This window comes from Myotis daubentonii, chromosome 16 (assembly GCF_963259705.1).
Source record: "Myotis daubentonii chromosome 16, mMyoDau2.1, whole genome shotgun sequence".
NCBI lineage: Eukaryota > Metazoa > Chordata > Mammalia > Chiroptera > Vespertilionidae > Myotis > Myotis daubentonii.
In genome coordinates, this window is record NC_081855.1 from 15,086,803 (window position 1) to 15,099,435 (window position 12,633).

The following is a 12,633-nucleotide window of genomic DNA, read 5'->3' on the forward strand; positions in this document are numbered from 1 at the left end:
TGGGGAGTTAGGATGGAGGAGGACAGGAAAGACCAGAGCCTGAAACGACTTCAGGAGGGCTGTAAAATGGACAAATTAGAGATGAAAGTGATAGAAATGAACAAGAATGCAGAGTGAAAGCAGGGTTCTAGTTCTAATCCTATATAATACAGAGGTAATATGAAAATTAACCCTCATGCCCTCACAAGATGGCTGCCTACGACCAGGCAGGCAGGGGGGTTAGTGAGGGACAACCAAATGACTGAACAAGCAGGCTATGTGGGACAACCAGGCTGGCAAGGGCGTAGTAAGGGGTGACCAGGCCGGGGAGCGGGGGGCCTGTTAGGTGTGACCAGGCCAGCAGGGGGCAGCAGTTGGGGCGACCAGGCCGGGGGGGGGGGGCAGTTAGGGGCGATTAGGCTGGCAGGGGGCAGTAAGGGGAAAAGAAGCCAGCAGGGGGGATGCAACTGGGGGCAACCAGGCTGGCAGGGGGGGCAGTTGGGTGTGATTAGGCTGGCAGGGGGGCAGCGAGGGACAAATAGGCCAGTAGGGGTGGGAAGTTGGGGATGACCAGGCCAGCAGAGGGGGGCAGCTAGGGGTGACCAGGCCAGAAGGGGGGGCAGTTAGGGGCGACCAGGCAGACAGGCGTGTGAGCGATTAGGAGCCAGCGGTACAGGATTGTGAGAGGGATGTCCAGGGATCGGGCCTAAACCGCAGTTGGGCATCCCCCAAGGGGTCCCAGATTGGAGAGGGTGCAGGTTGGGCTGAGGCCACCCCCCTTCCCGTGCACGAATTTCGTGCACTGGGCCTCTAGTACTAGTATAAAGAAAGGACGGGAACGCACAGAAGAAGCTACACAGTGTCACAGCATTCAAACCTCCCAGTTACTTTGTGGTTCTAGATTTTACTTCCTTTGGGGGGAAATAGTTTTCCTCTGAACCTCCTCCCCCTCCAAAAAAATGAAAGAACTTTTTAGCTAATTATTCCTATTACCTTCTAATTTCTACATATAATTTTGCTTACCAAGGAACCTGATTTTTCTCATTAACACTCATATTTTAAGGTAGAACCAGAAACAGAAATTATTTCTTAATAGCAAAAAGAATGTGACTGTATTTTATCATAGCCATTGTCAAAGTGGTGTTTTTCTTTGATACCTTTTTAAAGTTTATAATTTGGCTTTATTGTGTGGATATGTAAAAAATAAGATAGTAGAATACCAATTTATTCATTTACGGTGATGGCCATACTTTTCTAATGAGGGGGCTGCTTGAGGGAATCTCCTTCCCCAGTGTGGGAATCCTAATCCTATCTAATAAAAGAGAAAAATGGTAATTGGCGTACGACGATACCCTTTTCATTGGCTAATCAGGGCTATATGCAAATTAACTGCCAACTAAGATTGGCAGTTAACTGCCAACAAGATGGCGGTTAATTTGCATATGTAGGCACAATGCAGGGAGGCGAAAGGGAAAGCAGGAAGAAGCCCCCTGCCACTGACAGTGATCAGAAACCCAGGGGGGAGCTAAGAGCTGGGGGGCAGGGCAAAGGCGGCCCCAGGGCCGCCTTTGCCCTGCCCCCCAGCCATGACTGGACAATCAGGTGCCTTTGCCGCCCTGGCCAGTGATAGCAGGAAGTAGGGGTGGAGCCAGCGATGGGAGCTGGGCACAGTTGAAGCTGGCAGTCCCGGGAGCTAGGGGTCCCTTGCCTGGGCCTAAAGCGGAGCCCACGGTCACGGGGCTGCTGCCGCTGCGGGTCCCCGCTGCCCGGGCTGGACGCCTAGGCCAGAGGCGTTAGGCCTGGGCAGGGGTGGAGCCTGCAACACGGGGAGCTGGGGGTCCCCTACCCAGGCCTGACACCTCTGCCAGAGGCCTCAGGCCTGGTCAAGGGGCCGATCCGGTGATTGGTGATCGGAGGGTGATGAGGGTCAACTCCTCTGGCCGAAGCATCAGGCCTGGGTGGGGGGCGGAGCCAGGGATTGGGGGGATATGATGGTCCCCTTGCCCAGGCCTGAAGCCTGGGTCAGAGGTGTCAGGCTTGGGCGGGGGGTGGAGCAAGCGATCAGAGTGAGATGGGGGGCCCCTGCCCAGGCATGATTCCTGGGCCAGAGGCCTCAGGCCTGGGCGGGGGTCAGAGCCAGTGATCGGGGGGAGATGGGGGTCCCTTGTCCAAGCCTGACACCTCTGGCGGAGGCGTCAGGCCTGGGCAAGGGGCCAATCAGGCGATCGGAGGGTGATGGGGGTCTACGCCTCTGTCAGAGGCGTCAGGCCTGGGCAAGGGGCCGATCCTGCGATTGGAGGGTGATGGGGATCAACGCCTGAGGGCTCCCAGTATGTGAGAGGGGGCAGGCTGGGCTGAGGGACACCCCCCCACACACACACCCAGTGCACGAATTTCGTGCACCGGGCCCCTAGTTAGTAATAAGAAGCCTGCTTCATGAGAAGAGTATTTAAAGGGGATAAAAAATAATTATAAGGAATATTTCACCTAGGCCATAATGAAGACTAATGAAATATCTTGCCTAGAGTAGGCGTTTATTACCAGATTTTAATTAAACTCTGTAGAGCTAACCTATTGACCTCAAAAGCACTGGGCAATTGCTTTCTTATTCTGTCTCCTAACTATTTAAATAATTGCTTATGTAGACAGATAAGATTTAATTATATACGGGTCAATTATTCTGGAATCCTGATTAAAGCAGAAAGGACTCAGAGTCACAGCTATATTGATTAATATTCTTCCTCACAGATTAAGTGATTTATAGACTTAATTCCTTATCTCTTATAATAAAACCATTCATGATAATATAGAAATACTTATAATACTCTTTGCCTTTGTTTTCCCTCTTGGATTAATCCTCACCCAAGGATATTTTTTCCATTGATTTTTTTAGAGAGAGTTGAAGGGAGGGATGGGGAGAGAAAAGAAAAACATGGATGTGAGAGACACATTGATTGGTTGCTTCCTGCACACATCCTGACTGGGGATGGGAACCAACTTGCAACCCAGATACGTGCCCTGGACTGGGAATCTAACCCAGGAGCCTTAGGTGCACAGGCCAACACTCTAACCATTGAGCACACTGGCCAGGCCTTTTTCTTTTTCTTTAATTGATATGAGGGATCACTGAGATTTGGGAAACTGTTTCTAACCTATTAATGCTAGGTATGAGAACCCAAACAGGATACATGCAAGGAAAAGGCAGGAGGCTGTTTCCAAGAATAACACTGATTAGGAATAAGGGAGATAGTTTAAGTCTTACTCCTCCCTGATAAGTAGCACTGGAAGAAGATTGTGAAATGTTACAAAGGCAAGAAACTTTTTCTCTAACTTACAGATAAATCTATTTAAAATGTACACACAGAAAAAATTGATACTTAGGAATAAATTTAACCAAAGAGGTAAAAGATTTGTACTAGGAAAATTACAACACATTGAAAAAAGTGATAGAGGAAGATATAAACAAGTGGAAGAATATACCATGTCCATGGCTTGGTAGCATTAATTTCATTAAAATGTCTATACTATCCAAAGCAACCTATAGATTCAATGCGACCCCTATTAAATTACCAATGGTATATTTCACAGATCTAGAAAAAAGACTCCAAAAATTTATATGAAACCAAAAAAGACTCCAAATAGCCACAGCAATTTTGAGAAAGAAGAACAAAGTTGGAGGGATCACAATACCAGATATCAACTTATACTACAAAGCCACTGTAATCAAAGCCTGGTACTGGCACAAAAACAGGCATATAGATCAATGGAACAGAACAGAGGACCCAGAAATTGACCTAAGACATTACACTTAATATTTGACAAAGGAGGCAAGAACATACAATGGAGTCAAGACAGTTGCTTCAATAAATGGTGCTGGGAAAAATGGACAGATAGATTAAAAAAAAAATGAAACTAGACCACCAACTTACATTGTACATAAAAATAAACTCAAAATGGATAGAAGACTTAAATGTAAGTTGGGAAACCATAAAAATCCTAGAAGAAACCATAGGCAACAAAATCTCAGACATCTCTCAAAGCAATATGTTTATGGATACATCTCCTAGGGCAAAAGAAACTAAGGAGAAAATAAACAAGTAGGACTACATCAAAAGAAAAAGCTTCTGCACAGCAAACTATCAACAAAACAAAAAGGGAGCCCAGTATATGGGAGAACATATTTGGCAATGATACATCACATAAAGGGTTAATATCCAAAATATACAAGAAACTCATACAACTTAACAAAAGGAAGATAAACAATCCAATTAAAAAATGGGCAAAGGACCTAAATAGACCTCTCTCTCAAGCTGACATACAGATGGCCAAGAGACATATGAAAAAATGCTCAAATTCACTGATCATCAGAGAGATGCAAATTAAAATGATAATGAGGTATCACCTCACACCTGTCAACAAATCAACAAATGACAATTGCTGCTGAGGATGTGGAGAAAAGTACACTGCTTTTCTCCCTAGTGTGGAACCCTAGTACACTGCTGGTGGGAATGCAGACTGGTGCAGCCACAATGGAAAATGGTATGGGGTTTCCTCAAAAAATTTAATATGGAACTGCCATTTGACCCAGTGATCCCACTTCTAGGAATATATCATAAGAAACCAGAAAACACCGTTCAGAAAGAATACATGTACCCCCATGTTCATAGCAGCACAATTTACAATAGCTAAGATCTGGAAGCAGCCCAAGTGCCCATCAGTAGATGAGTGGATAAAAAAGCTATAGTACATTTATCCCATGGAATACTATCTTACCTAATAATAGACAAACATGTAAATTGACTGTACCTTTGCTATGCTAACCAACCAATCAGGAGAGTATGCATATTACCCTAACAAAGATGGCGGTTAATTTGCATACGTAGGCTCCAAGTGGTGGAGCGAAGCCTACCAACCTGGGGGCAGAGCAGCGCTGCCGGCCCCGGGGCCATGAGGCTTCACTGCGCCGCTGGCCCCAGGGCCGACTCCGGCCAGAGCCCGGCCAGAGCGAAGGCCTGGGTGCCAGGTGCCAGAGGAAAACCGGTGCCAGCAGCCAGGGGAAAGGAAGGCCTATTGCACGAATCTTTTCGTGCAACAGGCCTCTAGTGTAGCAATAAAAAAGAAAGATCTCCTACCCTTTGAGACAGTATGGAGGGATCTGTACAGCTTTACGCTAAGCAAATAAGCCAATCAGAGAAAGATAAGTATCACACGATCTCACTCATATGTGGAATCTAATGAACAAAATAAACTGTTGAACAAAATAGATCCAGAGACATAGAAGCATGAAGCAGATTGTGAAATGTCAGAAGAAATGTGAGGGTGGGTAGGTGGGTTGGTGGAAGAGATCAACCAAAGAACTTGTATGCATATTTGCATAACCCATGGACACAGATTAAAGGTTGGTGGAGGCCTGGGGTGAACAGTGGGGGTGGGGTATAAAAGATCAATGAGGGAAAAGGGGAACATATATAATACTTTCAACAATAAATATTAAAAAAAAATATCATGCTTAATAATGAAATTGTGAAGACTTTCTTTTTAAGGTTGGGACTAAGGAGAGGATATCCATTTTCATCACTTCTATCTAACTACACTGGAGGTTCTAGCCTATGCAATAAGGCAAGAAAAAATAAAAGGCACAAAATCTGAGAAAAAAAGAAGTAAAAGTGTCCTTATTTGCAGATGACAAAGTTATATAAATATAGTATTTAAATAAGTCTATAAAAACTATTTAATCCAAGAAGTAAATTGAGCATGTATCAAATTATAAGGTCAATATGTAAAAATAAACTGTATTTTTCCCTGGCCTGGTGGCTCATTTGTTTGGAGCATCATCCCATATACCAAGAAAGGTTGCCAGTTTGATTCCCAGTCGGGGCACATACCTAGGTTGGGGTTCAATCTTTGGTCAGGGCACAAATGGGAGACAACCAATCAATGTTTCTGTCTCTCACATCAATGTTTCTCTGATTCTCTCGCTCTCTCTCCCTCTCTCTCTCTTTCAAAACAAAACCCATATCCTAGGGTAAAGATTAAAAAATAATAATAAACAAATAACTTGTATTTTTATACTAACAGAAAACAATTAGAAAAATAAAAATTTAAAAATCAATACCATTTACAATAGTATCAAAAATACCACCATATATTCTAGGAATAAACATAAGAAATGTAAAACTACCTCTACAGTGAAAACTACAAATCATTACTGAGAGAGAGTAAAGAAGATCTGAGTCAATTATATACACACATACATTTATATGTAAATACTAGAGGCCCAGTGCATGAAATTCATGCATGGGGGCGGGCAGGGGGGATGTCACTCAGCCCGACCTGTACCCTCTCCAATCTGGGAGCCCTCAGGGGATGTCCTACTGATGGCTTACGCCCACTTCCTGTGGTTCTCTGCTGTCTGTGGGCCTGCTTGGCCGCTCCCGGGTCGCCACCAGCGATGGCCAAGCAGGCCCTGCTCTCAGCAGCCGCCCCCCCCCCCGGGACTGGAGGACTCCAGCAGGGCTGAGAGGACTGGGCACCACCATCTTGTGGCTATGGGCGCTGCCATCTTTGTGTTGGAGTGATGGTTATTTTGCATATTACTCTTTTATTAGATAGGATTCAAACAGACATATATATCCATACATATAACATAAGGGGGAAGAGAGATACCATTTTGTTGGATTGAAAGACTCAATATTGTAAATGTTTCAATTCTCCACAAATTGATCTAAATACTTAATGTAACCCAAATCAAAATACCATTAGGCATTTTTTTGAGAAACTTTCAAGCTGATATTAAAATACATATGATATATAAAGGACCTAAAATAGTCAAAGCACTCTTGAAAAAGAAGTACAGGTAAAGGACTTAGTCAACAGATTTATTTATTTTTTTAATCCGTACCTAAGGATATTTTTTTCCATTGATTTTTAGAAAGAGTGGAAGGGAGAGGGAGAGACCGAGAGAAACACCAATGTGAGAGAGACACTTCAATTGGTTGCTTCCAGCATGCCCCCCACCAGGGCCGGAAGCCTGTAATCAAGGTACGAGCCCTTGACCGGAATCAAACCCAGGACCCTTCAGTCTCCACTGAGTCAAACAAGATAGGGCCTTACTCAACAGATTTTTAAACTTATTATAAAGCTACAGTAATTAAGACAGTGTGGTATTAGCATAAGGGTAGAAAAAATATAGACTGAAGGAACACAATCTATATGTCTATATATATAAAAGCCTAAGCGACTGGCCAACCGGCCAACTGGTTGACTGTCTGGTAGCTATGACGTACAATAACCACCCGGGGGCAGATGCTCAATGCACAGGCATGGAAACATGGAACAGACTGATGAATCTCAGAGGGAAGGGGGGAGGGAGGAGGGCAGGAAGAGATTAATCAAAGATCTTATATGCATACTAGAGGCCCATTCACAGATTCATGCACCGGTGGGGTCCGTAGGCCTGGCCTGTGCCCTCTCGCAATCCAGGACCCCTCAGGGGATGTCAGAGAGCCGGTTTCGGCCTGATCCCCGCAGGCCAGGCCGAGGGACCCCACCGGTGTAGGAATCCATGCACTGAGCCTGTAGTAATAGAGAATTTGGAAATAAATTCACTATATATACAGACAAATAACTTTTTACTAAGTTGCCAATGCAATTCCAACGTGGAAAGAAAAGTCTTTGCAATAAATGATGCTCGACCGATTAGATATTTGTATGGGAAAAATAACTCATATCATATACAATAATTAACTCAATAGTGATAACAAACGTAAATGTAAATCCTAAAATTATAAATCTTCTGAAAGAAAACATAGAAGCATATCTTTGTGATCCTGGGCAAAAATTCTTAAGCAGAACACAATAAGCACAAATACAAAAGAAAATAATGAACTTGTACTCTTCAAAACTAAAACTACTACTAACCAAACCACTGTTAAGAACATAAAAAGGGCCCAAGCTGGTTTGGCTCAGTGAATAGTGTCAGCCTGCAGACTGAAGGGTCCTGGGTTCAATTTAGGTCAAGGGCATGTATCTTGGTTGGTTGCAGGCTCAATCCACGGCCCTGACGAGAGGCCAATCCCCTTCCCTTCAACACCCTCTAAAAATCAATGAAAAAATATCCTCGGGTGAGGATTCACAAAATAAAAAGAACATAAAAAGACAAACCACAGGCTGGGAGAAAATACATGCAATGAATATCTGCAACAAATGTCTTTACTGTATATGAAAAACATGTACAAAACGTTAAGAAAAAGAAAATAATCCAGTATAAAGGAACAAAAGACTTTGACAGAAACTTTCACAAAGAGGATATGTGAAGGTCCAATAACCAGATTAAAAGATGCTCAATATCACTGGTATAGAGGATACAGATTAAACCAGGAAATTCCAGTACACATCTATAAAAATGGCCAAAATCATAAAGACTGACAATTACAAATGTTGGCAAGGATGCTGGGCAATGACATCTCTCATATATTGCAACTCTTATTTTTAAATTGTTTGACCATTCCTTATAAATTAAATACACAACTATGTACCTTTTGATATAGCAATTCTATTCCTTTGGTATTTAACCAAAAGAAATGAAAGGTATGTCTACAAAATGAAGAATATCCATCAGCAAAAGAATAGATGAACACAATATGGTATATCCTCACAATGGAATACTACTCACCAATAATAAGAAGAAATGAACTATGTGCAATAACCTAGATGAATCTAAATAACATTCCTCTTTGGCATCTTATGAAAGGCAAGTTGTTCCCTTTGTCTGAGGATGAGATAATTAGAGTTTCATATTAGAAAAAGTAGGGATGCCCTAAGTGGCTGTTATTCCTCTGCTTTTCCTCACTGGAGAGATAAAATAGGGAAATTGTAGGGCAGAGGGAATCTTAAGAATTGTAAGCTAATTTTTGGCAAGGGTTCACAGAGCAAAAGGATCATTAGAAACAGTAACTTAATGCTGTCCCTGGGCTTAATTGTAAGCAGACACTAGTAAGAAGAGCATGGAAAAAGGATATAAGCCAGACCTTGGAAAAGCTTTACTCTAAGATAAAAGAAATGAGTTGTCACTCAAGAATTGTGTAAAAGATATCTGCACACTGGAAAAGAGTTGGAATATACCAATATGCATTAGCAAAATGTACCTCAACGTTTAGTTTTCTTATATATATTGTCCACTAAAACTCTGTACTTCATTGTTTATTGTTATTTTAAGTAACTTTTTTCATTTACAAGGTTCTACCTTAAAGAAAACAAGTGGAAAATGCATTATGTTGATCCAAGCCTCAGATTAAAGTAAGTGTCAGGTTTCAACCACTGACCCTATAATCAGATCACCACCACTTAACAGGTGGCAACTTAATACAGATAAAGTAACTGAATGGACATTTAAGTTGTTTCCAAAGTTTTGCTATTAGGAGACGTGCTAAATGCACAGCCTTGGCATACCTTCTTGTTCTGTGCTTCTGTAGGAAAGACAGCAAGAAGGGAAATTACTGAAATTTTAAACTTCAAAAGATGCAATACATTGACCTGGAATTTACACCCTTATCTATAGCATATGAGAGCATCCACTCTCCCACACCACCGTTTGTTAATATCAATTTTTTTTTTGTCAACCTGATGTGTTAAATATACTAGTTGTTATTTGATCTTGACCTCCTGAAATTATGTTTTCAAATTTATTGCCCATTTATATTGTCACTTCTACCAATTGTCTTTTGGCTATTTTTTTCTATTTACATGTATCTCCCTTCCTTCTTGATTTAAGAATTTGCTTTGTCTTAATGCTTAAGACTTTAATTCATCTAGAACTTATTTTTACAAATGGTGTCAGGCAAGAACCTAATTTAATATTTTTGAAATTATAAGTCTCAACCTTCCTTTCCCTCCTAGTAATTTGAAACCTTTATAATACACTAAACTGCCATCCCTGCAAGAACCCATTTTGATTTACTTGTCTTCGTCAACTCTAATTTTACACTGTTTTAATTACCATATTTCTAAAATATGCTTAATGTCAAATAGGGTTGCTTGTTATTTCAACGTCTGATAAAAGCTTATTATTCCCTTAAACTTGTGTTCTTTTACTACAAATTCTAATGTCACAATTCCCAATCAGGTTGTGTTTCTAAGCTGTCTTTTGTGTTTCTAAGCTGACTTTTAAGTCTGTTCCCTTCCCATGAAAAATTACCCCCAACCTCAAAAGATTCAGTTTATTTTTTGCTTTCTTGGGGTAAATAAATTTAAATGATTCTTGAACTTCTAAAATTATTTCTATTTTACCAGCAGCAAGCACAGTCAAGCCTACAACATAAATACCTCTTGATTTCATGCCTCTCTTTTCTTTTCCAAGAGCTGTTGGCATAGTTCAGGTCCTCAACTCTTTCCTAAAATAGTACAACAACTGCTTAAGTAGGTTCTTTATCTCTGTCTCACTCCTCCAATTCATCTTCCACGCTGCTACCACAGTTGTGTCTAAAACGCAGATCTTATGATATCAGTTCCTTGTTTAAAAGACTCCAGTGATATCCCATGACTCACAGTGACAAAGGTCTACTTCTTACATGATTTTAAATAGAGTGGTAATAGTCAATATTTAAAAAATACTTTCTACATTGCCAGATAACTGTGCTAAATGCTTTACGTATATTTCTCATTAAATACATTTATTCTGTGAGGTGGCAAAAAATTATTATTTTCCTTTAACAAAAGAACTGAGGCTTACAGAAGTTAGGTGACTTGCCTAAAATCATACAAAATAACATCTGGCTAGTCACATTGATATTTAAAACATGGTGCACACCGTAAAAACAATTCCAGCTAGTTTGCTGCTTCTCAAGCATACCTACCAAAAGAGGATCTCATAATGGTGATATATATATACTAGAGGCCCGGTGCACAAAAATTTGTGTACTCGGGGGGGGGGGGGGAGGGGCGGGGTGTCCCTCAGCCCGGCCTGTGCCCTCTCGCAGTCTGGGACCCCTCAGGAGATAACGACCTGCTGGCTTAGGCCTGCTCCCGGGTCGCAGAGGGCAGGCCCAATCCCTAGGTGCTCAGAGCAGGGCTGATTGGGGAGTTGGGGCACCGCCCACTGTCACACACAGAGCAGGGTGGATCAGGGGGTTGGGGCGCCCCACCCTGTCACACTCAGGGCAGGGCCGATGGGGAGGTTATGGCTCTAACCCGTCACACACAGAGCAGGGCCCGTGGGGGGTGGATGGGGCGCCGCCCTCTATCATCCACAGAGCAGAGCCGATCAGGGGGTTGGGGTGCCGCCACTGTCACACTCAGGGCAGGGCCAATGGGGAGGTTATGGCTCTACCCGGTCACACACAGAGCAGGGCCCGTGGGGGGGGAGGGGGGGTTGGGGCGCGGCACCATCACACACAGAGCCACAGGGCGATCAGGGGGTTGGGGCACCGCAGCCTGTCACACACAGAGCCACAGGGTGATCAGGGGGTTGGGGAGCTGCCCCCTATCAGGCACAGAGCAGGGCTGATCAGGGGGTTGGGGCACCTTCCACTGTCACAAACAGAGCAGGGTGGATAGGGAGGTTGTGGCCCCGCCCCTTGTCACACACAGAGCCGCAGGGCGATCAGGGAGTTTGGGCGCTGCCTCCTGTCACATTGATCCCGGTGCCGGGAGGCCTCGCGGCTCCGCTGATCCCGGTGCTGGGAGGCATATTACCCTTTTACTATATAGGATAGAGGCCTGGTGCACGGGTGGGGGCCGGCTGGTTTGCCCTGAAGGGTGTCCCGGATCAGGGTGGGGGTCCCCACTAGGGTGCCTGGCCAGCCTGGGTGAGGGGCTGATGGCTTTTTGCAGCTGGTCATACACCCTTCAAGGTGGGGGTCCCCACTGGGTTGTCTGGCCAGTCTGGGTGAGGGGCTGAGGGCTGTTTTCAGGCTGGCGGAGGACTGAAGCATCCAACCACTCCTTTTTTTCTTTTTTTTAAATTCTGGGCCAGCTTTAGCTCTGAGGCTTGACTCCAGCTCTTAGGCCTCCGCTGCTGAAAGCAGGTTTCTGGCCTTTGTTTACCTTCTGTATTTGAAACAATATTGCGATCCTGCTGGCTGAAGCCCGGAGACTAAAGCAGGTTTCTGGGGTTTTGTTTAGCTTCTATATTTGTAACATAGTTGCTTAGAGTTGCAGCTCAGAGGCCGGCAGCGGCAGGCGGGGAACGTTGGAGTCCTCCGTCATTGAAGCAAGCAAGCCTCATGTTCGCTTCAAGCTGCCTGGCTGCCGGCCGCCATCTTGGCTGGCAGTTAATTTGCATATCGCCCTGATTAGCCAATGGGAAGGGTAGCGGACATATGGCTAATTACCATGTTTCTCATTTATTAGATAGGAGATATATATATATATTTGATTTATATATATGGATATATATTTGATTTATATATATGGAGATATATATATATATTTGATTTATATGATTTCATAGAGAAAGGAAGAGGAAGAGAGAGGAACATCAATGATGAGAGAGAATTTTTGATCAGCTGCCACCTGCACATCCCACATTGGGGATTGAGCCCACAACCCCGGGCTTGTCCCCTGACTGGGAATCGATCCATGACCTCCTGGTTCATAGGATGATGCTCAACCACTGAGAAACACTGGCTGGGCTCATGATGGATTTTTAAAGTAGCT